General features: G+C 40.3%; 1 protein-coding gene and 1 long non-coding RNA gene across 7 annotated transcripts in view; one reads left to right on the top strand and one right to left on the bottom strand.

The window, feature by feature from the left end:
- adamtsl3 (ADAMTS-like 3) overlaps positions 1-24,116 on the top strand; it is a 296,275-nt gene that overhangs the window by 108,184 nt on the left and 163,975 nt on the right. The window lies entirely within an intron of this gene.
- LOC121893718 lies at positions 13,243-13,949 on the bottom strand. The gene is made up of 2 exons (XR_006095409.1): positions 13,645-13,949; positions 13,243-13,533 (listed from the first exon to the last, which is right to left on the bottom strand). It is a non-coding gene; the product is annotated as an uncharacterized LOC121893718 (long non-coding RNA).

Below are 24,116 nucleotides of genomic sequence, written 5' to 3'. Positions count from 1 at the left end.
AGCCTAATGAAAGTAAAGTAATGAGTAATGTAATTGTAAGTGATCACATTTTTCAAGTAACTTGCCCACCATTGTTTATTTTCCATAACCAGTCTTTTAGTGACCTAACTGCCATGCACATATTGTAGATGTAAACTAATTAAAATAATGCTGGCATTGAATGTTGAAGAGGTTATTATTCAGCACAATCTGGTGTTTTACAGAATGGTCCAACATCAACATTCTGTCTAGAGATGGTGTTGAATTAAATACATGACTCTGATGTTGTACTGATGGAATTAGTGGTGTGTAAAAGTAGATTATACTGACTTGATCATGTAAGCTATTTTATAGAACAGTAAATCTAATCAAATTTTCACCCAGCCTCAATTAGTGTTTTTATTTGTTGGTGCCGGTCACGTCCCCTGCCATTGTTTGAGGCTGGGCCATTTTATGAACACTTTTTTTATTTGAGAAGTATAATATTTATTTCTAACCATTTTATTGGATTGACTTGCAATTGCCAAAAGGGATCTTTGACCTCTGTGGCTGAACTTGACCCGCACAAAGTGTATCAGCAAACATTTAACTTAGTGTTGTGACTCAGTCTCACTTATAGCTGAGATACCCACTCTCTGCCCCAGAAGCTGTTTTTCTGAACTGCCACAAGCCTGACCCCAAATCCTAAACTCCCAAAGTGAAAGTAGCAGTGGATATTGCTAAAAATCCACTGCACCCGGACTCCATGGGGCAGACCCTGGCTCTCCAGCCACATTATTCAGCTTTAACCGTATCTAATCGTTCTCATTTAATATGCATCGTTCACTACCTCTTACTATCTTTACACAATACAGTCAGCACTTCAAACTAAACAGCTTTAGAGGAATTTCGTGCACTGTTTTAAAGTTTCAGTCTTCTTCCCGCCTAGAAGGTGCATCCTAGCCAATCCCAGGGGTTGCAGAGTTCTGGGGGAGCAGAGTCAATACCCTCCTGTTCAGGGACAGGCAAGTTCAACTCCTGAATATGGTTAATCCATTAATCAAAGTATTTACAATATAGCAATTGCATGATTCTTAATTTTGCATTTTTGATAGTAGCATTAGTGTTCTGAGAGTGAAACAAGCAGAATGGTACTAAACATGATAGCATTATCAAGGATGATGGAATTATGTTAGTGGTACATTTCTTGGCTTAAAGGCAGTAGAAAAAAAGTCTAACTAAAGTACTTAACAACACATATTGTGATATACACACACATACTAACATACAATATTAAAAGTCCTGAGACAAAAAATAAAACTACATTTGTAAGTCCATGGGTTTTACAGTCCTTGATCTGACTGTGAACAGCAGGGGTCCATGTCATTTGAGAGAGAGTGTGTGTGTGTATGTATGTTTTTCTGGTAAATGTCTGTGAGTATCTGTATGTCACTTGTAGCTTATGCTGGTTTGTCCAGTGATCAGTTCTTGGGTCATTCAAGTTCTGAAAATCAAAATCCACAGTGGGATTAAAGTTGGTGCCAGCTCATCTCTGTGTGTGACTGGCCCTTAAAGGTGAATTATAATAACCAGTGGTGGGGGTCTTTTATCCAAGTGGTACTATCAATTCACACTGGAGTGTGAATTGGTCTTTCCATCTTGTTGGCTCTTGTAGCTTGAAGGATCAAAGGTGGTTTGGGTCAGTGGTCTGGTTTGATGACCCTTCAGGTGATGGGGGGTTCCTAATCTGATCCTTTCTGTTTGCAGCAGGTTGTTTAGATGGTCTGGTCAATGAGGAGTTTGGGACTCTCACTTATATATTCTTGGCCTGCATTCCTGGGGGGTTGAAGAAAGAGCTGATCTGTTGTTTGAGGCTTGTGCTGTCTGCCTTCAAAACATGCAGGGGCTTTACTGTACAGCTTGCTGGGTGTTGGAACGGAATAATAAGTCAAGTCTTCAGCTGGGCTGAATATGTCTGGTGCGTTGCTAGCATGTCTTCTCACAAACCCTGATCTCTAGCTTATCTTAGCCAAACTAGCTCGTGCCTAATCACTAGTACATTCATCCTTATTCATTTACCTTCACACCTAAAGTGAATTCATGGCTCTGTCCAGTTAAAAATTAATCTCTGTCCTTTTAGTCTTGATTGCTGCTTGACTTCAACATTCATACCTTTGAGTGTGTCCTTTTCAGGCAAGAGTGACGTTGGAGCTTGAATGTTCCTGAATGTTTCTGAACAAAGAAGAACATTGAGTCTTTCCCATGGTCGCTGTAGTTTGAGGTTTTGATGGCGACAAGTCTAATAATGAATCTAATCCTGGATGCCTCCGTATTCCCCAGTCTTCTCCAGCTTAACCTCCTCTTCTTTGTCTCAGTTCATCTACTGTTCATCCGTAGCTCAAGAACCTGCTATAGTTCACTGTGCCACTTCCTCTTGGCCGTGAGCAGTGGAGGATATGCTCAATCTTCAACTGCCAAGACTCTGTTAAACTTATACTGTGTAATATACCTGTCTGAGTGCCGGTGCTCATGGGTTTAGCACATGTACTGATGATGCTTTCTGAAGTGATTATGTGGAGGTCTATTTTAGCCCAGTAGGTAAGTGAAACGATGAGCTTCTGTTCCCTCCTATAGATTTCCTTCTAAAGGAACTGTACATACAAGCAAGCAATAAGCTATGCATTGTGCATGAAGTGTATTAAAAATGTATTAGAGCAGTAATACATACATAGATCCAAGGTGTTTGATGAAATGGATTCTGTCTTAAATGAGTAATCATTGCTGACTAAAAACCTCACCCTGTGGTTCATCTGAGAGTCACTGTGCACTCGATTTGGATGATACTTGATATCTCTCTGGGGGAGAATGATAAACTGAACTGGCCGCTTCCTTGGATCATGAAGTCAGGATGATGCCTCATCTTACAAAACCTCAACTCCCTCTGCTGATTCTCAGCTCTCTGCTCAGGCCTGAGCCCGGGCCGAAAGAGTCGGCGGTCAGCCCCACCCCACTGTGAAGACCAGGGCTGCCTTTCCAAAAGAATTGTAGAAATGTGAACCCTTGGGTCAGGGTTATACGTGGACTCAATATAAGAACTTTCCTGCAAGAAACTGGGGATTAAATGTTGATTAGGAAGCAGAAAATTAATTACAGTGTTTATGTAAACTTCTTAATTGCCTGTTTGATTTATGCGTTATGTGTGGCAGAATGGTAAGAGGATTTCACCTGTTTTTTTCTCAATTTTCATCACTGGCAGCAGCCCAATGAATATTTAATGGTGTTTTGTAAGAATCCACGAACAATTTTTTGCAATATGTGTGCATGAGCATATACGTGTGTGTGTGTGTATGTGTGTGTGTGTGTCTGTCTGTGCGTGTGTCTACCTGGCTGCAAAAAGCATGATGAGGCAGACCAGAGCTGTCAGTCTCTTGCTTGTCTGTTTGAGGTTGTGGCTCCTAATCTTTGGAACTCTCTGCCATTGGATTTAAGATCTGTGGGCACTGTGGACATCTTAAAATTGGTTCAGACTTGCCTTTGTGTAATTTTTCTATTTATTCTGTTTTTTATTGTGTTTTACGTCTGTATGTAACTTTATGCTTTATTTCCTCCATGAAGCACTTTGTGATGTCTCTGCTCTTGAAAGGTGCTATATAATCAAAGTCACTTACTTACTGTTTGCTTTGGCAGTACTGCAGCTGAGGAGCTAGGATAGAGCTTTGTGCATTTGTGTGAGTGTGTCTACACTTGTGTAACTGTTCATGTGTGTGTCCATGTGTGAATGCTGAGCTCCTTTGGCACCTGTCATCCAGGTAATGAGCCCAATGCTTTCATCAAAACAGCTGGAAGCAACTCAGCAAGCCCTCTGCCTGCTCAGTAACCTGCAAGATAGATAGATAGTACTGTATGTGATGTTGTCAAACAATATAGAAAAATCTTTAAAGCCACTTAAGGAGGAAATTTAAGGTGAAAACCAGGGTTTAAGAGGTTAATCCCCAAGTGGAAAACTGGTCAAAGAAAAAAAATTACATAATCCATAAAAACAGAATAAACAGTGCATTCCAACAGGACATAATTATTACTTGGGAGTCAGCCAAAGCCAGTATAATGAACTGCAAAACCAATACAGTATGAAATAAATAAAGGAGTGTAATGCCTGCCAATCCAGCAGTGACTATCCCTACAAAAAAAGCTGATGAGTAAATACATGCATCTTCATCATCTTTCACTGAATGTAGTTGTAGGTTAAGTAAAGTATAGGATGGCTGCAATAATGACATGTAAATGTGGTCTGAATCCTTTTTAATCAGCTCATTATTCCCATTTACAGATGCACTTCCTGATTCAACTCTGACTTCTTCTTACTATAGTTGTGCGCTCACTTTCAATTTTAACTCCAAATAAAATGGTTGAAGTATGGACTAACTGTTCTAAGCCAGAGAAAGGAAGAAAAATTTCACTTTTAAAGGTTTCAAGTTACAGGTTTATATAAATGAGGAGGTAATTCCAACAGTACCAGAGAAAGCAGTTAAAAGTTTAGGTAGTTTTATGATCTATCCAGGGGTTGAGACAGAAGGTGGATGTCATTAAGAGTACATGTACAAGGGACGTTAGGCCTTCCAGGCAAACTCAGACTATGGTGTCTGCAGTTTGGTCTGCCGCCATGATGGTTGTGGCCCCTGACAGTGTATGATATAGCTCTTTCAAATGTAGAGAGGCTAGAAAGAATGATGAGCTCACATTGGAAAGTACTGCCTCAGCAGAGTGGCACTGTATGGAAAAGGGATTTTGGATCTACCTAAAACCAGTTTAACAGAAGAGTTTAAATGTGCAGAATGAGTTGGGAAAATGTAGAAAAGAAGAAACATACCTTGAGGGAGGTGTGGGGAATGGAAGCAGGCAGGATAAGATTCATGTAAGAAGCAACTGTCATTTCCCCAAAGTCTTAGTAAATGTATAGGCAAGGACTCAACAATGATATTTTTTTGTTCATGAGGGTGAACAGGTCAGGCAACAAGCAATTTTATACAGGCAAAAGGTAGGGCAACTAAAGGCAGAGAGGGAAGGTAAATTTAGGTAAACAGCTAATACTGTAGTTCCTCAGGAGATAGTTACCACTAATCTAAGACTTGTGTTGTCGTCAGAAACACAGCGTGTTGTGTACTTTGTGGAGCTGACAGTAACATGGGAGGAAGCATTAGAAATGGCCAATGAGAGGAAAAAGCTTAGATATACAGAGTTAGCAGCATAGGAGTAGGGATGGAAACCTAAAGTCTGTCCAGTAGAGGTTGACTGTAGAGGTTTTGTTGGCAAATCAGTTTTGGCCCTGTTAACTGAACTGGGTTTTTGAGGACAGGGCCCAAAGCAGATAGTGAAAAATATGGCAGACTGGTTGGCTGTGGGTGTGACTGGGGCAGAGATAGGTAAGTGCAGAATCTTAAACTTATTAACTGATGATGCTATAGATAGCAGTGAATAGTATGTTGCTTGCTAGGATGAGGTAGCTGAAGAGGCTTTGTTTATTATGGTATTTTGATTCTTTCTGTGGTGGTTTGAGCTGCTGATGATGGCAACATGCTGGCATGCTGTCAGCTGATGATGTTAGCTGGTGATGTTGTGGACAAAATTGAATATAACATGCTTTGGAGGATTGTGTTGAGTGTGTGGGTGCAAGTAAAGAGGGGGGTGTTTCTGTTGAGCTTACTCAGTGACATGGGCCCAACACACCACGATACCAGTTAATGAGAGGGTGCCTCAATAACTTCCAATCCATATTGAAACCATGTTCTTTTCTTTGGTATGACAGGTCATGAGACATGATTCATGAAAGTTTGCTAACTAATGGCTACCATCTTTTTGCACATTTTACTGTGTACTGTATTGATAACTGCCATTGGTTTATTTACAACTTGTCTGATCATCTGACTGTTTGTGTTTGTTGCCCTGTCAGATTTTGTTGTAGCAATTTACTGCGACTATGTAGTGATGCAGTGTGATAGAAAAAATGCAAAGGACTGTGTTAAAATATAAAATATGAGATAGGAGGGTCACTTTGAGTAATATATGTATGACTTTCAAGGGGGATCAGACACTAAAACACTGCATAGAAATATATATATAATAGTTTTAAATAGAATTTTACAATTCTGTAAAGTTCCCAGTGATTATGATGTAAACAACAGAAATACTGTATGTCATTCACGTTATAATAATGTATTCTATCCTGGAGTGCACGCTTGCATGTATTTAACTTGCCAGTACAGTGTATTGCCGGATGGTGTTGCCTTGCAATGCAGCAAAAGTCAGATCATTGAAAATGTTTGAGCAAAAGATGCTGTTGTGTTTCTGGTGAGGACAGTCTCCATTCTTTCTCACTTTTCTTCCCTCTACCAATCAAATTCTAATTCTTGACATCAATGGTGCCTCCGGACATCAACAGACTGATACACAAATCTCTTTCTCTATTAAATACCTATCAGAGACATTTAGTGGAGAAACATCATAGTAAAGTCATTGTTCTCCACAATGCTATCCTCCTTTAGCATGTTGTCAGTCTGATATCGTAACGCAGCAACAGTATCACTTCTTCCTCAGTGAGGGAACTAGTAGGCAGAGACCTGAGCAGAATTAATTTACAATAGGCGCTGCACCTTTGCTCCAACTCTGTATGAGGTCGACCCTGCAGCACATTGTAATCGAACCCATCTGTCCATCAGTGTCACTACAGAATAGTGAAATCATCATGTCTCAGACAGAGAATGGATGTTTTTTGTCTTTTCTCACACGTCAAGGAAAGTAATGAGAGGAAGGTTTCTGGGTTAGCAACCCAGAACAAATTAGGAACAAAAAATTTAGTTCCAAAATGAGATCATCTCTAATTTGAAAAACATCTGTTTGTACATTATGTCTGTTGGCATGTATCATAACTAGACTGTGGCAAATTATAATGAGTTTGTTAAATGGATATGTAGAATGCATTATGATGGACATTATTCAGAAGAAAAAATGATATGAATAAAACTCAAAAAGATTATTATGTTTGTCATACAGCGCTAAATGTGGCATGTTTATGTAAGATACTGTATAGTCTTGAATTGTCAGTGTAGTCATATGTATCGAGTGTAGGTGAGCTAATAGGGAGTTTGACTTAAAAAGGCACTCATCCTTTGAATTTGCCACTGAAGTCATGAACTCCCTCAGTAAGACACCTCACAACTGTACCTGTGGCTTTGTTCCAGAGCGCTGTTGGTTCCATATCTGCACTCCACCTGAATATGCGAATACCTGTAGCTAACAGCCGCTGAATGCTAGTTTAGCTGCTAGCAGCTTGTACAAAGGTATCATGTGGTCATGGTTAGGAGGAAAAAAAATGTGATCAGGTTGCTACATATTGAAATTGGAAATTGAAAAGTCTTAATTTGTGTCCTTTTTTGAAGTTAAAGCATAACTAAACCTCCAACAGACTGGAACAGAGAGAGAAAACCAACACTGGCAGCAGCATGATGTGCCACCAATAAACGAGCAGCTGCCATAGGAAATAAATAAAACATTATTTGCTTCATTCTGCACTTCAAACGTCAAACACACTATCTGTCTCGCCTCAAAAAACACATTTTTCTCCTGTTAAGATTCTGACGCACCATGTGATCTGAGCTAACGGCAAGTCTGCATGGATGGATAGTGGATATTATTCACACATAGACCTCGAGACCTGCAGTAATAGAACAAGACTCTAACAGAACCCAATGAGACTGAATATAATTTGGACCAGGCCAGATAACATTGTTTGTCAGTGCCCTGCAAAACACATTTGACCATTACAATACATATTCATACAAGCATTTTCTAATCTGCCACCTTTATGGCTTAAGTGGCTATAATCAATATTTCTTTTACAGTAGCAATGCATCAAATGTTTAATGTGTTGGTTGTGGCTTGTAGTAATGAACCTACAGAGAATTATCAGTGACTCTGCAGCTCCCCTTGGCTTTACAGAGCTTTATAGCCCATTTCAGCTCATTGTTTTCTGTTTTAGTTTCATTCTCAGCGCTCTTATAGTGTCATTTTGGGCCACAGCAGGCAGCTGTTTTTATAGAAAAAGCTTTAAAAAGCCACTGTACACTACCTGCTCAACACCAAACGGCAAACAGACACAGTTAGCTGTAGACTAGCTGGTGAACATAGTGGAGCATTTGGCAGCTAAAGAGCCAGATATTTCCCTGAGGAGTTGGTAGAGAGCAAAAACAGAGCTAAAAGAGAGTGAATATTGGACTTACATTCACCAGGTGGACACAAACACGACTCCAAATGAATGATAATGTTGCTCCGTAACTGCTGGATGTGGAAAAAAGCAACTGCTTGCTAACAAGTTCAACATATCAACTTGTTTCCATTGCCCCCAAGTGACAACAAAACCAAAAAATTAAATTATTGCAGTTTTAAGGTTTGGTTAAAGATCCCCTCAAGACATATAAAAAATCTGCTTTGAATAAAACTTTGTGATGTCGCTGACAATCCTTTAAATGACATCTTCTGCTTCTCCCTCAGGGTAAGATCCAGAATCTATGAATATAAAAATGTTTCATTTAAAATGTTTAACTACTGGACAAAAGATGTCTCATTCTTCACTGAAACATCCATTCTCAATGTATGATGCATTTTCCACATCACACACACTGTAAGTTGCATACTGAACCACAATTGGCTCCCAAACTAGTTGTGATGTCACAAATCATGCTCATAGGTGCCTTAAACTCAGATTTAAGGTGTACGAGTGGAGGGGGACTTTAAAATTTAAGACACTAAAACCACTTGGTTAATGTCAAGGAAAAGCCATGGTCATAGTTAAAAGGAACCAATGTTGCCTGTTGGTAGGAGACAGGATGTGAACAGCAGTCTCTGTTCACAAGTCTCCATCCACCCTGACCTCCTTCCGTACAAGGTTTTGCAGTGTTATTATGTCAACATTCATTATTCTTATGGCCACGAAGGTCGCTTGTCAGGAAAACAAAGACATACTGAACGCTGCTTGAAGTGTTTGACTATAAGCTTTTGTTTTTTCTGGTGAGGACATTCTTACACTCTCAGTCCAAAAAAAACCATTGAACATAGGCTTACATAAAACATTTTGGACAATTACATAACTGAAATGAAATGAGTTTCATTTTCTAGATCACAAAAAATCAGTGGGTACAAACTGTCTTAAGACCAAGTGTTCAAAACAGAAACAGAGTAAGAGTTAAGGAGACAGATAGAGGTGATTTTTCATTTCTTGGCCAGCCTAAAGTAACCATTTGACACTTCCATCACTGACTCAATACAGATTCTCTCCAGAGCCCTTGTTATTATTTGTCCTGTTGCTATACATGATGTCACTGACAAGAGTCATGTGAAGACCGGTGAGGGAGCATGTGCACAGCCCACCATATTGGCTGTGCTCAGTAAACACAGCTCTCCCAAGCATGATAAACAGCTGAGGTTTGCGTATTAAAGGGCTCAGTGTGTAGTTGATCGAGGCTGGTACAGTAGGTTTTTACAGTTCTCGGTGGCATTTTGAGGCCAGGTCTCCTGGTGCGAGGGCTCCGTTGCAATCAGCCAGGGAATGAACTTAATCGTTTATAATGAGTCCAGAGTCCAACCTGGCAGCCGTACGAATAAGACAGACTTAACAGGTCAAAGCAGTCCAGCAGATTCACATTCTATCTACTGTAAACTGTGAGTAACGAGAAAAAAAAATCTGTCCTTTAGTCTTATACTTAGTCTTAAAACAAAAAATGACATTCCACTGTTAGATTCTTGTTTTTTCTCAACTCAAGTCACAAATTTGATGACTTCTGTCAGGACTCAAAAGAATCAAAATGATGTACTTAATCACCAATGACTTGACTTTGACTTGAGCCATTTGATTGACTTGAAAGGTGATACCTTCTCCAAGCCCAAAGACCCTTGAGTGGACCATCTGGAACCTCAGCGGCACTTGATTTGATGAGTTTCTAATGAATTTATGGATGGATTATTTTAGAAGCTGCAAATCTTTAGACAGAGAAATGTACTATGTGTATTCTGTAGGATTAGAACTTGCATTTGTTTCTATGAATTACTTTCATATGCAACTATTTAGTATTAGCAAAATAGCAACACAATGCTGACTGAATGACTTTAAAAAAAAATCATGTTAGAACATTCATATTGAACATTGCAGGATTTCTCAGTATTTCCCAGTTGTTTGTTCCTACACTGTTTACATGTGGAAACTAAAGGCTTCAATGTGCTTCAAAAAAACTAGGTCATAAATACATCACAGACCATCACAACCTCACTTAAAAGCATCAATAGGGGTATGGCAAGTACGGCAGTTGCCATAGCTTGGAATCAGTTTAAAAACTAAATACATAAAAATAAGAAACTAATTTGACTTGTATTGCCTTAAAATTGATCATTTGTGCTCAACAAATCTTCCCTGGGTAAATAAAGACAGATGGATTTTTCACAAAATGTAAAGATGTATTTACAACATCTGAAATGAATATTTCTATGACATCATGTCACATTGCCATACCTTTTGCTGAAATAACGCCCCTGACCACTACACAGCTCAGCGCATCCCTGCCACTGCCTTCCAAGTCTGCAAAGAATTCTGGGGTTATACTAGACCAGCTGTCCTTAACCAAACACATTACGGCAGTCTCCTGGTCATGTAGATTCAATTTGTAGCCTACAAGATCAGGAGGATTTGGCCGTACCTGTCAGAGCATGCAGCACAGCTCACGACTGGACTACTGCAACTCACTCCTGGTTGGACTACCAGCATGCACTGTTAAATCTCTGCAGAGGATTCAGAATGCAGCGGCATGTCACAATCTAAACAAGCTGATGTCACACCTCTGTTCATCTCCCTCCACTGGCTCCTGGTAGCAGTTCACATCAAGGTCAAAGCTTTGATGCTTGACTTCAAGGCGACCACTGGAATGGCAACCTCCTACACTGAGTCACTCATCAGGCCATATGTTCCCTACTGTCTGCTCCAATCTGCAAATGACCGATGTCTGGTAATACCATCACTGCCTGGTACAAAATCATGATCCAGACTTTTCTCATTTGTTATTACACGATGGTGGAATGAGCTACCCAGCTCCACATGGCCTGCTGACTCCCTTGGTGCATTCATGGAACACTTGAAAACTCAGCTCTTCTTTGAACACTTCAACACTTAAGCTCCTGTAATCTATTAGCACTTTGTTGATTATTGCACTACTTTCTTGTTGTATTTGTAATATTGCTGTATGGTATTTCTTATGCACATGTCTCCTTCCAGCCGTTTCCTACTTTAATAATAATAAAAAAACAAAAATCTTTATAGTGTTCTCTCTCATGGCACTTGTACTTGGTCAGAGAATTGAGAATTTGCACCACAGCTCTTTTGAGTCACTATCCTCTAATGCTTGATTGTCTTGTCTTTGGATAAAAGCTTCTTCCAAATGACAAAATGTAAATATACATCACAGACCATGGCTTATGTCAAAAGTGTTAATACCTGTGCATTAACACTTTTACTTATATGTGTTCTGAAAGGTGACATTCAAAGTAAACATGTAGAAAGAAGGGGTAATATGTGATGAATCGTGCAAATGGGGATAATGGGAGCACACCTTTAGACATTCTGTCTTTAAAGGCATTCATGGTGTTGTACACAATAAAAGTGACCCATATAGTTGTTGAAAAGTAGTCTGGAAGCATGACAGGCTAATGAAAGGTAGCAGTAGTCATTGAAAAAAGGAGAGCTTGAGATAGAAGTTCAAACCATTCCTACTTTCACACCTCTGCACATGTGGCTGATAAGGCTCTAAAGTGGGCGTGTTTGTTTTTGTTTTTTGGAAACTTTCATAAAACAGTTCCATCTATGCCACCATTGTAAAGGGGGTTTCAGACGCAGTTGGATGATCCGTTAAGCTGTTTGTTTAAAGCATACTGAGATCTGAAAGCAAAGCAGGAATGGCAGCATTCACATACTGTACCTAAATTGACCTATGTGTACATTCACCTGACAAGGACCTCTAGCAGCCATGTGAATTATGACTCTTATCTTTCGAGAAGACACGGAAGATGAAGTGTGACATTTTTATAGCGCCACAAAAGCTCTTAGGGAAGATGTTGGACCGGATGGATGGGCCAACAAAGCATGTGCCCTGGACATGAGACTGCTGTTCATGTCCCATTTTCTACCAAAAGTTAACATTGGTTGCTTTTGTTCATGACCATAATCAAGTCTGCATACGTTTTAGCTAATGTTAGATTAGCATTGTGTGTTAGTGCAGTTTAAGTTCAGATTGATATGAAAAAGCTGCACGGCATCACCACACAATGATAAAGTACAGTAACTTAAAATGCATCTGATGTTCACTGTGATGGATTACACAAATCAAGTTACAAGAGATGGTTAATTGATTTTTTTTCCTACAAACTGATGAATTGATTTTCTGTGAATATACAAATATTAATGGAGTTCTGTAGATTTGAGAGATTTGTGCTTGCAGCCTCTGTGTGCCATATTTGGGGCACACACAGGTTTATGTATGTCAGTTGATTTTGATGAGGATTGTGTTGTCTGGTGTCTTGGTTTTCTGCTGTTCTGGGTTTTTCCTCCTGTGTGTCTGTTCTGCTTTTCCCTCCACAACTGCCCTGCATCATCCTTGTTAGCCCTATTCTACTCCCTGTGTCTTCCCCAGTCAATCAGCTCTTTTCCTTGTCCACCTGCACCTCAGTTTAGTTTGTATTTAAGTCGTGGTTTTCAATTCCGTTTGCTCCGTCTTGTTCTGTTCTGGCTGCTACATTTGGATTAAAGAGTGATACTTCAGTATGTGCTGTGTCCTGCATTTGGGTCCATCTCCTACTCCGCTGACACAGACACTCCGAGGTGAGGAGACAACGTGCTTTTCATTTAGTTAACATGTCTGAGAACTGCTCCAATTTCATTATAGATCTATTGCAGCGTCTGTCTGTCACAAAATAAGACACACAGACTATTTAAATCCACTAATTACTGAAAGAACAGAACCGACATAAACGAGCAATAAAAACAGCTGCAGTCTGCATAATAAATAAAATGTTGCTTGTTTAGTTTGTGAAAGTCTGACGTGCTTTTCGGGCTCAGGATGATTTTATAGGAGACATGCAGCTGTGTGGCGTCATATTTTCCTGAAGGAGCTGAGACGTACTGAAACGGAAAAGAAGAAAGGAGAAGCCTTTTGGCTTATGAAGAAAATAATAAAGTTACAAGAGTGTTTATGATTCATGTTTCAGTAATTTTTATTTTATGAATAGATATGAAAAGCTGCTGTAGGTGCTGTCATTCCTGTTCCACAGGTAGTTTTCCTGTTCTTCTGTATAACAACAACTATACTGTCCCGTCAGATCAGCTGACCAATCAATAAAGACAATTAAAGGGGTGTTGCAGTCCAGTAAAAAACTTCCACAGAGGATACACCTGTGGTTCCATGCTCTAAGCTCCTCCAGGAGCCTCCTCTGAGGTTCATTTAAGGAATCAGAAGATCCTCGATGATGGTGGATGGAGCTCGGTTTCTGGGTCATGGACGGAAGAGCGAGAAAGCATTAATAAGCCAAATGAAAAGCACCCATGGTTGGACAAGATATTGCATGGAGGGGGGAAGATGGGATGCAGGCCTGGGGAACCTGGGGCTGAGGCTTGGGCTGGACAAGGGGAGCAGGTCCGGAGCGGAATCTGTGGGGGCAAAGCAGAGTAGAACAAGGGTCCAGGGCAGGGATGCAGGGCTGACCAGACGAGGGACAGGAGACAGGGACCGAAGACAGAGCAGACGGGACTGCAGAGAACAGGAGACAGTGTCAGAATAGGGAAAACTGGCAACAACAAGATAACTGATAAATGCAGGCAGAAATGGCTTGAAGCAGAGGCTATGATCTGGCAGTGTGGATCAGGCAGGGCTGAGTACAAGTAGAGGTCTTGGTTATGGAACGGGTTGCAGCTGGTGGGGCTCTGCTCTGACTCAGCACACCTGTCTCCACTCACACATTCACACACACAGAGAGAGGGAGAGAGCCACTGGGAAAGTGTCAACAGGTAGGGAGACGCAGGACTGAGGCAGGAATAGTGACAAATGGACTTTACAGTGAAGTAGGAGATATCTTGATGCAGCAGTTCAACTTTTTAAATGAAGTATTTTTGCATAGATTCATAGATTTTTTGATGTTCGATGAATCTGACATGAGTTATTAGTCAAAGCGTGTATTTTCTTTATATATCTTAACTTGTGTGGGGGGATCTTTAAAATGTTTTGCATGATTTATAGTTAAGGAGTTAAACATAACGGTATGATGTGGCACTTAAAAAAATTCCAATGGGATGGGACTCAAATAGCTATGAAAGCAAAACCCTTTTTTGTTCCCATACACCACCCTGGCCTCTACTCCCTCTGTTGTATTGCGCTATGAGCACATTTTCTTCCTTGTTCTTAATTGGAACTAAATGTTGCCATCGAACATAACTTGCTCATGCAGATTAGTTTCAAATAAACTTTCAAGCAGACATGTTTGAATTGCTTACTTCCTTGGAAACGGGTTTAGGATAGTTTGTGCTAACAGTATAGATCAAGATCAAATCCACAGGCACAAAATGCACACACCTACAGTGAAGTGAGCCAGTTGAGAATACATTAGAAATGCTTATGCAAGAATAGCCCCAGCTGGTATTGTCTCGTAATACCACTTTGTATCTCAAAAGGCGATAGTTAGTCACTGTAGCGTCCAGTCTGCCCTCAGTCTAACGTGAGAGGATGAAGAAGCTTACTGTTTACAGTGATTCTGTGCTATGGTGTCGTCAAGATATCAAAATGCTATGGTGACATTATAGCCAGCGGTAAATTATCAAAGAGCTGCATGGATCAGTTCATCAGATCTTCCCAGGATGACGACATGTTGACCAGTCTCAGGAGTTGGGCTGCCAGCGGCTGAGATGACTGGCTGGTCTCACCTGGCCAGCAGCTCCTCACATTTCTGAAAATGTTAGAGCAAATTTATGAACAGGCATTACTGAATAACCTGCTCACATATCAGTAACCTAAATGGTTACTTTCTCACCTGAGAAAATATTAAAACTTAATAAAGTGACATAATAATCTCCACCATTGCTGCCGGTTGCTTGGGGCAGCACTACTTCTTCCTCTCATGTTTGACTGAGGGCAAACTGGACGCTAGAGCGACTCACTATTGCCTCTTGAGATACAAAGTGGTATTACGAGACAGGATGGGTCGGGGCTATTCTTACATATAGCACCTTTAAACAGACTTCATAAGAAGTAGATTGTATTCTGCATACAAACACACATAGATGGAAAGAGGCAGGCATTTTTTTCCTCATCCCATCAGACACACTGTCATATCAGTACACAAGATGAGATTAATGCTGCTGGCTATTTTCACTCTGCATGAGCTCCTACAACCAAACAAAGTGATGCAAGTCTGTTTACCAGCTCTGAAACTCTGCAGGAGATCAAGTGCAAAGCTATCTAATAGGATTTGCACTTGTACATGTTTCATGATTCTCAGACAATGAGGGAAATCTATGATGCAATTAGGGGTTAATGGAGGAAAAGAAGGAATAAAGGAATCAATAAATAAATCATTGAATGAATCAACCAGTAAATGAATGAAAGAATGAATTAATAGTGACCCAGCAGTGGCTGACCTGTAGCAGGAGCGAGAAAAAAGAAAAAGTATTGCAGTTGCATACTTAAGAGCTTTGTTAGCGGGTAACTCATTCTGAACAAATCAGTCCATGACAACTTGCCCAAACCCACATTCAGTTCAGTATATACTGTATTTATTCAACCAAACAACAGGATAATCAGCTCCCATTGTATCAGTGTGTGAATAGCATGAAACAGGAACAGTGTTAGGTTTTGAGATCCAAATCTATAATAAAATCTTGGTGATAGAACTTCTAAGAAAATTGGAGTGGTACAACTTTCTAATAAAGCATGTTATAATAGGTTTGTAAGTTGTGACAAATGACTTTAGTTAGCAGCGTGTGAAAAGTCCCTTTGGCTGGTGTTTATTCTCCCCCAGGATTGATTTGTCTCTTTAGGCAAAAAATACACAAGCTTTTTTATCAATGCATACACATATAAAACCAGCTATGATGTATCTTGCATGGTTTACATACAGTACCTGCCTGCATACTTATGTGTATCATAAAAACTGTATCCACTAGGTAGCAGATCAGAGAAAATCAGCCTGAGTTAACACCGGAATGCTTCCCTTGAGAATTTTCTATTCTGCTCTATTAACATGGTGACACTCAAGGATGTTAATATATGGTAAATGTTGAAAGGGCATCAGTAGCAGGTCAATTGCAGGTTCAATGATCATGTATTAGGCGCAGTGAAATAACAGGTGCAGCCTGCTTACTTACACCATAGTTTCAACCAGCTACTTGATCCAAATGCTGAAGGAGAACTGTTGATAAGATTAAATGATTGATATATGCATAAAAATTTAACTGAGAGAATCTGACTCTTGGAATTAACTAGGGCTGCAACTAACAATTATTTCCCTTATTGATTAATCTGTCAATCATTTTCTTGATTAGTTGTTTGGTCCATAAAATGTCAGAAAAGGGTGAAAAATGTTGAACGCATTTCCCAAAGTCCAAGACGTCGAATGTCCTCAAATTCTTTTGTTTTGTCCCAACCAGCAGTCCACAACCCAAAGATATTCAGTTTACTGTCATAGAGGACCAAAGAAACCAGAAAATATTCACATTTGAGATTTTTTTACTTAAAAAATGACTTGATTATCAAAATTGTTGGCAATTAATTAAATAGTTGGCAACTAATCTATTAATCGACTAATCATTGCAACTTTAGAATTGACCTGATGGGATCAGCTTAATCATTTTAGTCAAGATGACTCATCATCTATTATCTGATAATTTATTGAAGGATCAATCCATCAACAAAATAATCAGTGGATTAATTGATAATGAAAATAATTGTTACATTCAGCCCTATATATCAGAACATCTTCTTGTATTGTCCACTTCCCATAAACAGTGACAACTTGAGCTTTTGATCATAACTAATTTCTTTCCATCATGTCATTAAATCATTGATTCAGAAATGTATGTCTTTATAAACCTTTAGAAAACACACATAAACCCAGACAGAAAAAGCAGGATTTAAAGCCTGTTTAAAGTAGCCTGTGAAGGTGAGGCTGATTTAGACCATCAGTGACTGATTGATGTCACTGTCAGGGTCTGGGTCACACATACTGGTGTCATCCATTATGTCCATTCTACTCATGGTTAGTTCCACTCGTGGCTGTAAAATGATGTTTCAAATCAATGTTTCTTTTCCCTCACAATCTTTGGCTGAGTACAGACACCAGCTAGCAGCTAACAGCTGGAAGTTTCCCCTTACTCTTACATATCCTTAAGTTAATAATGGAATTAACATTAATTAGCTACCGCTACTGCCACAAGTGATGTTTATTTCGGCTGACGCTTGCTAAAAATGAAAAGCCTGCTAACCTGAATGTTTATGTCGGAGCTTAGCAATTTGGAGGAATTTTGATAAATAGGGACCAGAACTGAAATGGAGCTCATTATGTCGGCCCATCCCTACATTCCATACTTTTGATATTCACTCCCCACTGTGCTAATTTGCATCTTGCCCCAAACAATATATGTGTATGTTCAAGTGACATTGCCCTCTAGTGGCTGTAGTAATTATGATGGGAGCAAAGGAGTCCTGGTAAGGAGGAGGTCGGGGTGGATGGATGGCCATGGATTTCTCACTTTCTCAAAAGTCATCAGGTCTGCAGTTATAATCCCTTTATAAAGACTGCCTTATTAAAGAGTGGAACCAATAGAACTTGTACTCAGGGACTATCTTAGTTTTACAGAGTACCATGCAGAGCCCTGATCATGGTAAATAGAGAAATATACAGTGCATGTCCAGCTCATCTGGGTTGTCAGTGGACACAGATTGCTGATACTGAACTATGCAGAGCTCACACAATAGGCCAGGCTGGCCGTCCAGGCCAAAAAAGCCTTGGCTGGACAGATTCTCCTCATGCCGATGTTATTACTGTTGGAGGTCTGTGATGGCTGTTAGCCGGCTGAGCCCGACAACAAAAGGTGGTTTTATCCTATTAGCGGAGTGCTAACGTGTCTAATTCCTCTCTAGCGGATCAGTCTGTCTCTCTGGATGCAGCAGGAAGAGAAAAACAAGAGAATACTGAGTTTCACCGCAGTGCAACAGTCCAAGACACACGGATCGATCCCATCTATGTGGGTACAGCCGAGCAAGGTTGAAAACTGCAAAGTGTTCCGCTCTGGCAGCTCCAAGGTCAGCCAGTGATCCGGGCCTGGGAGGCAGGGTGAAATGAAACCTGCGGAGGCATGTCAGAAATGTTAATTCTAGTTGACCAGGCATAAATAACATTGTCAGAGGAATTAGAGTTTGTTCCTGTGCTCTGAGTTTCACTGACACGGCAAGAGCTGTTTTGGTGGAGGGCCTGCGCTACCACTTCTCCAGGAAAAACACTTTTCTGAATTGTACAAATACGTGTTTTGACTGTTGGTCCAGTGACACACAGGTTGAAGGGCACAATTTAAAAGCACTTTAGAAAGCTCAGTTCTTTGGTTCTCTGGCTTATTTTCCATAAATACTTCATTGTGCTTCAATTTTCCTCTCATACGCATGTACACACACACACACACACACACACACACACACACACGCAGCTCCAGTATGAGATTTCTTTTTTCTCTGGCACCACAGGGTCTGCAGTGACATCACTGACCCAGGGGAAGCCAATTTTCCTATTTTTGGTGACACGCAGCCAGGAAAACCCTCTCTTTCCATCTCACCCACTCTCTATCAAAGTCTCTCTCTGTCACTCCCTCTCTTTCATCTGAGCTTTTAACACAGCAGATAAGATAGGAGAAGGGTTGGGGGTGGGATGCATGGAGGCTGTTGCAGCTTGGTGGAGCTACTTGCCTAAAACAGATGAGTGTATCACAGGACTGAGGTAATGCTGCTGTTCAGGGGTGCTTTTCTTTAGTGTTTCAGCAACCCATTATTCAGCAGAGTGAGACATCCAGCCTGCACTGGCTGTCTGCTGGCACTCTCTGGCCAGCACTTCCAATGGGACAACACTGTATGACATCTTTTGTAGGGTAACATAAAGTACCAGAAATAACTCTGATATTTAGATTTGAAGTCTGACATGTGTATGGATCAGATTATGTAGCGCTGACTATAAATGTAAATGTCACTTGCCCTTTTATGGCATTTTTGTCTTATTGCATGTTATTTTCAGCTAAATGCAAGGGACACGTTTGTTATAGATCATTTAGTATTCATTTACACATATTTTAAGCTCAAGAAAAAAACATGTCAGGTTTTAGTCTTTTGTCTTGCATAACATAGATTTTCAACTGCTTCTTGGGGGGAAAGATTTCAAAGTATAGTCTTTTGTTTTGCATAAGTTCCTTTTTTTCATGTCACATTCCATTGGATAACACTAGTGCTTCAGATGGTTTCCATACCATTCGGTTATGCAATGGAATAAACCTACATTAAAAGTATTTATTAGATTGAACACTTTTCTCTGTTGATGAAAGTAATATCAGCCAGAATATCTTACATCTACAGCAACAACAACTGCACAAATGACATGAATTAAACATGAAATGACAAAGGACTAACTTTGAAGTAACCATATCATTACTGGTCAAAGGTTTGGCCACACCTAAAAAGTGGCATTGTTAATGAGTCAGACTAAGAGTCTACAGCCATGCTAGCGGCTCTGTGAAGCTGTGTGTTGGCATAGTGGTACTTTGAGCTAAATGTTAATCTCAGCATGCTAACATACATTTACAATGTATACATGCTGATGTTTAGTTGGTCTAATGTTTACCCTGTTCACCATCTTAGTTTATGTTGTTGGCATGATGACATTGCCAATTAGCAACTGGTCATAAACCAATAAATTATCATTTTGACTCCATAATCAGCCCGTTCTCACTCCCAATTCGTCACATATCGAAGCTTGGTCAGGACCCCGTGGCATCACTTTTTAACGCACTGAGTACCCCTTTAGTGTCATTTTTTAACGTGCAGGATAGTCTGATAGACTTCTGCTGAACTCTCACAACGTCTGAAATAGACGCCATGAGACCGATGACACCTATATAAGGTGACAAATTTCAGCCTGGTCGCCAGAATAAAACGTTGGCATTGTATGTTTCTGCAAACCACAGATATGAATATGTACATTTCAACAGCTGTAATACGGAGCATATTAACATTTCAACAATACGTATCATATCAACATTTCTGAAGTGACATACTTCACATGACATCTATATAAGCTGACTTTCTTATTAGGAGGTGGAGGGGTTGGTGGATGGCTTGTAATGTTGTTGGCAGCAAGTTGGAAATCAGCAGAGTCAGCACAGAGCACAGTTCAAGACCACCTTAACATTTTTATTATATTTTATTATATTTTATTTTTTATTCTAACCCAAACCGTGATCTTTCTCTAGCCCTAACCAAGTGGTTTTTGTGGCTTAACCTAACCACCGCGTTGTCACACCATAAAATATAATTATTTTTTAACAATGATTACCATGATACTATGTGTCGAAAAATGACACTAAAGAGGTACCCAGTGCGTTAAAAAGTGACGCCAGGGGGTCCTGACCAGGCTTCAATATGTGACGAGTTGGGAGTGAGAAGGTGTTGCCATTATGGTGCTGGATGGAGATCACCAGTTATTACAATTCATCTTGAGGGGAACATGAATGTCTGTACAAAATTTCATGGCACCCATTTAGCAGTATTAGTAACATTCCAGTCTGGACCATTTTGGAAAGAAATAGAGACCAACTGACCTTACCATCCCCTGTGCTATGCTGCACCACATTTCCTTATTTCAGCCTCATATTATTGAGCTCATTTGATGCCAGTTGGCATGGTGGAAATGGTTAGCACATGCCCCCAACTAGGTTCTCTCTGTGTAAAGTTTAGAAATCAACCGTCACTACTTCTGCTTACCTGGCCTTTCACAGATATTCCTACAAAACTTAACAAAAGCAGTTTGCACGCATTCTGTGTAAACTTGTGTATTTTTATAAATTTGATGGATACTATGAGAGAAAAGAACAAAATTATGCCCAATAGTTAATCTCAGGTTTCAAGTGTTTTTCTATCCTTTTCACATCTGTATGAACTTTTCAGCAGAATATTTTCTGACATGTATTCTGTAAGGCTGCAGAGATTACAGACATTAAGGCTGTAATGCCTCAACAGCCTGGTCTTTCTGCTGTGAATGCTTTACTGGAATTCAACTGTGGGACTTTATTGATTTTAAAAGCCTATATATGATGTGATCCATCAGCTGTGAACTTCTGAATCTGGCTGCTTCTTGGATTGTCCGTCTTTATTTGCTAACCGGCAGTAGCTTGAAGTTATTAAATATTCTTTGTGTGGTGTTTTTACTGTGGGAATTTATAGCCTTCAACACAGAGCATTTCTTTGAGAACTTTGAATGTGAACAGTCTTTCATTTGGTATATTCTTTTCTTTACAGTTATAATCTATGTCCAACACTGGATTAACAGGGTACGTAACACAGTAGTCAGATGGCAGGAATTTGGAGGCTTGTAGGCATCTAGCAGTAAATGTTCCTGCCAGGGCCCCCTTAAATAGGTTAATCCAACCTTCAGAATCAGAATCAGAACCAGGTTTATTGCCAAGTAAGTTTACACATACAAAGAATTTGCCTTGGTGTTGTGGTGCATAACAGTCAAAAATATACACAAAATTATATAATCCTAAATAATATAAAAAAAGAAAGAAAGAAATTTACAGTAAGAAATATGTAAACTATACAGTGAGATGAGCTGCTACAGGTTTAAATTTTAAATTGAAGATAATGTGCAAATGTACATAGTGTAAACAATATATGCAGTCTGAAAATAATAATAATAATAATAATAATAATAATAATAATAATAATAATAATACAAGTTTGTTAATGTAATGCACCATGTTAGATCAAAGATCACAGGTGTGAAAATATAAAATTATGGGATTTTACATTAATATAACGTGTAATGTCCATGGGTGGGCTAGAGTGCATGTCAGGGGGGGTCCCGTGCCTTGTTGATGAGGCTGGCTGCAAACGGAAATAACCTGTTCTTGTGGTGTGGGGTTTGGTCTTGCCAGAGGGGAGTGTTTCAAAAGGTTTATGTCTGGGGTGGGAAGGGATGGCCATGATCTTACCTGCTCGCCTCAGTGTTCTGGAGGCATGCAGGTCCTGAAGGGACGGCAGGTTGCAGCAGATCACCTTCTCAGCACAACGGATGTTACGCTGCAGTCTGCCCTTGTCCTTGGCAGTTATACCAGATGGTGATGGAGGACGTGAGGAAGGACTCAGTGATGGCGGTGTAGAAGTGCATCATAACGGACTATGGCAAGTTGAACTTCTTCAGCTGCCACAGGAAGTGCATTCTCTTCTGAGCCTTCTTGGTGAAGCTGCTGATGTTCTGCTCCCACTTGAGGTCCTGGGTGATGATGGTTTCCAGGAAGCAGAAAGACTCCACAATGTTGACTGGGGAGTAACACAGGTAGATCGGGGCAGGTGTGGCTGCGTTCCTTCTGAAATCCACAACTCCACTTTCTTAAGACCACTGAGCTCCAAGTTGTTTTGTCTGCACCAGGTCACCAGATGGTCAATATTCCCCTGTGGGTGGTCTCATCCCCACCAAAGATGAGCCAAATGAGGGTGGTGTCATCCGCAAACTTTAGGAGTTTGATGGACTGATGACTGGAGGTGCAGCTGTTGGTGTATGGGGAGAAAAGACGCAGCCTTGAGGGGGACAGGTGCTGATGGTCAGGGAGTCGGAGACGCGCTTCCCCAGCTTCACATGCTGCCTCCTGTCAGACAGGAAGTCTATGATCCATCTGTAGGTGGAGTCAGATACATTCAGCTGGGAGAGCTGATCCTGCAGAAGAACCAGGTTGATTGTGTTGAAGGCAGAGCTGAAGTTCACAAACACGATCCTAGCACAGGTTCCTGAAGAGTCCAGGTGCTGGAGGATGAAGTGGAGAGCAATGTTGACGGTGTCATCTACACATCTGTTGGCTCTGTAGGTGAACTGCAGGGGGCCCATGAGTGAGTCTGTGTTGGATCTGAGGTTGGACATGGTCCACCTCATTTTACATGGTTAGAGTGGCCCAGTGCAGCACAGGGGACAGCATGGTAGGCACTGCTGATAGTAGTGTAACAGTGATCCAAAGTATTCTGCTCTCTGGTCGGGCATTTAATAAACTGTTTATATTTGGGGAGGTCGTGGCTTAAATTAACTTTGTTTAAGTCGCTGAGGACAATAACGAAGGAGTCTGGGTTTGTCCACTCCACACACAGTATCTGGTCGGCGAGTTTGCGCTGTGCCTCCTGTACGTTGGCCTGCGGTGGACTGTAAACACCGTCCAGTATGAAGGACAAGAACTGATGGGGGGAGTAGAAGGGTTTGCAGTTGATAAAAAAGAATTCCAGATCATGAAATTGACAGTTTTCTGCATGATTAAAATATCTGCGCTTCATATCTGCCTTCAGAAAATGGTGAAAAGTTGTGTCAGAAGGGAGATGTATTTCTTTATCAGCTGTAGTTAAAAGAGTTTTATTCTGGTTTTAAAGTATGTTCCCTCATGCTTAGGAGAGGAATAATACTCTCAATTAAAGCTTCCTTTTAAATTTCATACACAAGTGTCTTATATTTTTTCTACTGTGGTCACCCAAAGGGTTAATGTCATATCAACGCACCAATGACAAATATTCATGTTTCCAACATAACCAGTGACATTTTTATAGTTTTAGACTGAATTATGACTGAATTTTATAACAGTACTACATTGTAGTTCAGCGGTGAAGCAGCTATAGAGTGTAATTATTTAAATTGATTTAGATTAGTTCAGTGAGATTAGATGCATCATCAAATCTCACATTCTGTGCACGATCCAATTCAGTTTAACATGAGTAATTTTGAACCCTCCTAACAGTGTGACATTATGGATAATGGGGAAAAAAACAACTGCACTGATTCAGTCAACAAAAACA

This window comes from Thunnus maccoyii, chromosome 1 (assembly GCF_910596095.1).
Source record: "Thunnus maccoyii chromosome 1, fThuMac1.1, whole genome shotgun sequence".
In the NCBI taxonomy this organism is placed as follows: Eukaryota; Metazoa; Chordata; class Actinopteri; order Scombriformes; family Scombridae; genus Thunnus; species Thunnus maccoyii.
Note: the sequence above shows the minus strand (reverse complement) of the source record. Positions and strands in the feature narration are given on the sequence as shown.